Consider the following 6,000-nt stretch of genomic DNA (forward strand, 5'->3'; position numbering starts at 1 on the left):
AAAATATCTAGCCGCTCCGAATAGGTAAAAGGTAAAAGATATTTTTTGAGCCATTTTATTTTGCGTTGGTAGTAAATGTCATTATAAACCGATTCGTGTCTTGAATTTGTAAATATTCCCTTTGTAATGCTAATCGCTGCTGTCTAAACCTCTACTCTTGTTTATTATGTTTCTTAGTAGAGAGCTATTACTATGTTTATTGTTTAGATAATAACGCGAACATGGTGTGTAATTAAAACAAGCTTAATTTGTTTTCTTCGATCGGGTATATAGTAAAGTACAAATAGTTTGTCTGTTCTTATTAGTCGCTGTAATATCTACAACCGCTTGTCTACGGCTTTACGCGCATAATTTAGGGTTAAAAAAGATATGTGTTATTCCAACATATTGTTCATACCCATACAATAAGAACGGATTCTTTTGCTTATACGGAGTTATAGCCAAGGATAATAATATTTTTTTTTGTGATTTTTTGTTGACTTTTACGACATCCTATGGGGGAGGAGGGAGAAGGTTTGTTAGTAATGGGGACGTTACTATGTAACGTCACTAACGTTACTAACTAACGTTAGTGTTAACGTTAGTATGGATATATTGCTTACAATGGCTTAAAAATTATTTGTCAGATCGACTTCAAATTCGTCGTGACGGGCCAACTGCAGTGCTATTCTCTAAGCAAACAGCCTAGACATCAGTCTTGACGCAGAGATGAAATATTGAAATGGTATTCACTTTTTTTTGTAATAATTCATTCATTTATTCATTCATTCGTCCACTCATTCATTCATTCATTCATTCATTCATTCATTCATTCATTCATAATTACTAACACACGACACCAGCGCTCAAAGACGAGCGGCGTAAACGGGAACTACTCAAAGCTGTGCCATTTGACATTTTGTCATAGTATTTGGTATTCACTAACAAAAATCAGCCTCGCCTTCGCCTACAGCCTAGTCTACAGCCTCGATTTCTTATGTCAAAATCAAAAGCTTTTTTTTTCTACGCTGTTTGCATAGTATTCAACTAATATATTTATTTGTTTCTCGAACTCTATTATATTTAATTGTATTAAAATTATCAATTTGTGTTTAAAAATGATGGCTGCTCGTTTATGTGTAATGATCCATTTGTTGGATGAAGCTAAAATAGAAAATGATCGTAAGAAATGGCGACAATCAACAATTACGTGGTGTGGATTATATTCATCATTACCGACTTTCTGAAGAATTAATCAATGTATTAGAAAAGGAATTGTCACCATGTTCTGTTCCAGAAATATGCTTTCATCCTCACCTATATTGCCTCACTGGTGCCTCGCCAGTGTATACCGATAGCGCGGGCGAGGTAGCCATGTCATTATCTTCCATTAAAAAAAAAAAACAATATCCTATTAATAACAGATACCTACATAAAGTAAGTATACGAAGTAAGTATTAATACGTATTAAGTACATATATTAAATTAATAAAGTTTAATTCATTTTATTAATATTATCAATGTGAGTTTGTTTGTTTGTTAACTTATAACACCTTAACAGTTTAACCAAACACTATGAAATTTGGTATACACATACTATATGAGATAAAGAACGTATAACGATGAGTAAACATACCCTGGTCGCATGGAAGAAGTCGCGAGTAAAAGCTAGTAATAATTATAAAAGTGATCCTAATTGGAGTATACGAGTATAATTATTTCGCATGTTCACCTCTCATTATAGCGGTCAGAATGTAGTATAATCAGTATTTTACATCAGGAATGAAATATATATGTATGTATATACCATTCGTGGTTTAACGGAACGAACTGCCCAAATATATCGCGGCCAGTCGCTGCCATATATAAATAGTCCTAGAGACAGGCTCGGATTTAAAATTTATTCACATAAATTAAAAATATTTTTTCTTAATTTTTTTTTATATAACTTAGAAGGGTATGCTGACAACTCACCTGATGGTTAATAAATACTACCACGAATATAACTATACTACACATGATGCCCTTCATGCGTTGCCATTTTTGAGGACTAAGGTATTATGCCTCTATATCCTGTAATTTTATTCCCATATCCCATCCTTGAATAAATATATACAATAAATATCAAGGATAAATGAATGAATAAATAATTAAAAATATCTTTATCTGTTCACCTTAAAGAATGGTACAAATTACATGAGTTAAAAATATGTTTACAACCAAAATCTTAATTGTAAGAAGCAATCTAAAGAGGCAACATTGGACGATCATATCGCTTAATAGCGATCTCTTCCAGGCAACCTCAGGATGAATAGAAACAATTACAGTTGCGTCTGGTCAAGACATAACAATAGATAAATAATAAAAAGAGATTAAAGATAAATTTAAATGCAGTATAAATAATAATATACTTACATATAATAATAATAAAATATAAACAAAAATACTTATAATACATCTACAAACGATATACAACAATAAAGATTGCTCAAAAGAAAAAGCGCTGCTTAAAAGGACATAATACTAAACCTTTTCCAAAGCATAATTATGTGCATACATCAAATTGACCACACGATCGCCACTGTCAGATATCGTACGACATGTTTTTGGTATAAATTATTTATTATTTTGAATAAAAATACCTAATAAACTAACAATATGAGATTATATAATTAAATAAAACCATAATATTAAAAAATAGCGACCCGACCTGGATTCTAACGGGTTTATTACTCGATGATAATGCAGATTTCTATAGGTTAAATGATCAGTTGAGTAGTTTTTGAGTTTATCCATTAGAAAAAAACAATGAAACGAAAAGATATTGTGTAACTATTTATTCAAAACCCAAATATATGTATGAGTACTTTTGTCCTACTTGGGTTTATTCAGAGAAATAGCTATAGTTACATAGCCATGTTTCGATTTGAAAACTGGGATATGCTAGTAAAATTACGGAGTACGGACGCATTGATACCGTAGGCATCAACACGTATCCTATAGTATTTATTTATATACTATTACCATTCTATCTAAAAAGGATATTTTTTCTTTTAAAATCCCCTAAACCATTATAACAATCGTTTGTTCCGCAGTGGGGCAGTGGTGGGCACGTTGCTTTACGTAAATGAGGTCCCGGATTCAATTCATGGTCTAGATATTTCAGAGAATGAAGTTATATAAATTGGCGCGAGTGTCGGTGTTCTGGAATGTGACTGCAGTTATTCGGTCGCCTAGTTCCTGATAACACAATATCCTAACTGGAGAATCGGGCGATTATAGATAGATAGATAGATACTCTTTATTGTTTCCTCAAAAAAATTACAATAGTAAACAATAGTAATAAATATAAATAATTACAAGAAATGATCACAATGAGAAAACAATGGGCTACCTTATCGCTAAAAGCGATCTCTTCCAGGCAACCTTTGGATGGAGAGGAGTAATTATAAACAGTTTGATCGGAGGTACAATGAAATTCTATTATTTCTTAATATGGAAATATAATACATGTAATAACGTAAAATATACATCCCTACTCATTATATACACTTATATACCATTATATATACCATAGGGAGACTTTGTACAAAAATCGATTGCTTGGGTACCTCTGTCCCATTCGTGTTTCAACCGTGAAGCAGTTGTGTTTGCATGGCTGTGTTTCGATTTGAAGGGTGGGATATGGCGTGAATTTACTGGGTACAGAGGAATAACACCCGAGTCCTCAGGAATGGCAACGCATGGGGGGTATCATGGGCGAAACAATATACTCTGTTATGTCCATGGTACTCCTCATGTCTATAGGCGACAGTTACCACTTTACATCAGGTGGGCCGTCAGCTTGTTTGCCATTCTAAGTTGTATAAAAAAAAACATATATATATACACACGATTAGTGCAATAGTGTGGCATCTAAAAATATAGTTCTAGATTTGTACCCGGTCTTCGGGTCTATGATTTGCCTGACATGACAATAGGCGTGGCTGGGTTAGTAGTTGGACTAATTACACAAATGGATTAAACCGGGCCTGGCTCATACTCTGTGGGGAATGTTGATTTTATGGAGATTCGGTAAGAAATCTTGTTAATGCAGGCACCTTGATTACGTATTTTGTTTATGCGAAGCAACACCTACCATTTATTGATTAATCTCTTGATTAGTACAGTTTCTGGCTTAATTAGTAATACAGATCAATTATATAGGTAATTGGTAGGTCAAATGGACATTTCTTTGTGTTAATGGTGGTAAACCACAAAGTCTTGTATGCCCTGTAAAACTCTTGCAATAATAGAATTTACCACGAGTTTAAATCAGATCGAAAAAGCTTTGTATGATAATTTTCATTTCCGATAAATGTATAAGAAAATATTAAACAAATATTAACTTAACATTCCGTCTTCATCCATTAAAAAAAAAGTTCATGTAGGTCACTTACTATACAGTATGAATAATTTTATAACGATATGATAAGTATATTTTTTATTTTTATTTTTTAATTGTACCTTATTTTTTCTACATATATATATATATATATATGTATGTATCTAAGTAAATATACGGATGTATGTACGTAATTTGTAGTAACAATATTTATACATATTTTAGTAATAAATGCACCTACTTGATTTTCTGCTTGCCTCATGGTTGACTGGTAGGGAACGCCATTATGCGTTAAGTCCGCCATATGTACACTTACTGTACTTACATACTGTACGTACGTACTACTTACATAAATAAATAAGCCGTTAATTCGCCTAGAGTTAACAAATAAACACACTCTCATATTTATAATATTAGCAAGGATTCCATTACAATACCCATTACCCGTACTTCACAAATAGGAAACACGCAATAAATAGCATAATGAATACAAATATACGACATTATCAGACGTCTATCCTATTTATTCTTTAACATACATATATCTCATTTCTATTCCAAATAATAAGAAAGGTATAACAACCCAACTAATCTAATGCTTACCTTTATTCATTGTACCTGTATGTTTTTTTTTTTATATCACAAAGGTAGCAAACAAGCATACAGCTTGTCTGATGGTGAACAGTTACTGTAGCCTAAAAACGCTTGTTTTTGTTATGCAACTTAGTATGGCAAATAAGCTGACGGCTCACTTGATGGAAAGTGGTAATCGTCGCCTATAGACATGAACAGTATCATGGACATAACATAGTATACTGTTTCGCCCATGATACCCCCATGCGTTGCCATTCCTGAGGACTCAAGCGTTATTCCTTTGTACCCTGTACATTTACGTCATATCCCACCCTTGAAACCGAAATACAGCCATGTAAATACAACTGCTTCACTGTAGAAACACAAATGGGACAGAGGTATCCAAGCAAACGACTTTTGTACAAACTCTCCCTCTGGTAAACCATAAAATTATATATATTATAATATTCAACACAATATAATATTATTTAGAAATGAATTGAATTTAATATCACAGCATGTTATATGATATTTTGCAGTCTTTTATAACTATGTTATGTCTACAGGTAAAGGTTACGGTTAACATTGTACATAAGGCGGACCGTTCAAAATCGTTTTAAATTTTATTAAAAATACGTTTACATCGTTGACTGACCTAATTAATCCGACAGACGGTGGGCGGCTCGTCCCATCGCATATTGGATTCTAATAATATTCTGTTCGACGAATTATGCAAAAAAAAAAAACTTCTTTACGTCAGTGTCTTACGTCTTTTTTAGTGGTCAAAATGTAATTGTGTTCTCAAAATTTTGCTACGTTAAAATAGCACAATTTCGTCTCTTTTTTTTATACAACTTAGAATGGTAAACAAGCAGACGAACCACCTAATGGAAAGTGGTAACCGTCGCCTATAGACATGAGCAGTACCATGGACATAACAGAGTATACTGTTTTGCCCATTACCCCCATGCGTTGCCATTTAAGGACTCAGGTATTATTTCTCTGTACCCAGTAAATTCACGCCATATCCCACCCTTCAAACTGAAACACAGTCATGCAAACAC

This window comes from Galleria mellonella, unplaced genomic scaffold, assembly GCF_026898425.1.
Source record: "Galleria mellonella isolate WM207_F2 unplaced genomic scaffold, CSIRO_AGI_GalMel_v1 utg184, whole genome shotgun sequence".
In the NCBI taxonomy this organism is placed as follows: Eukaryota; Metazoa; Arthropoda; class Insecta; order Lepidoptera; family Pyralidae; genus Galleria; species Galleria mellonella.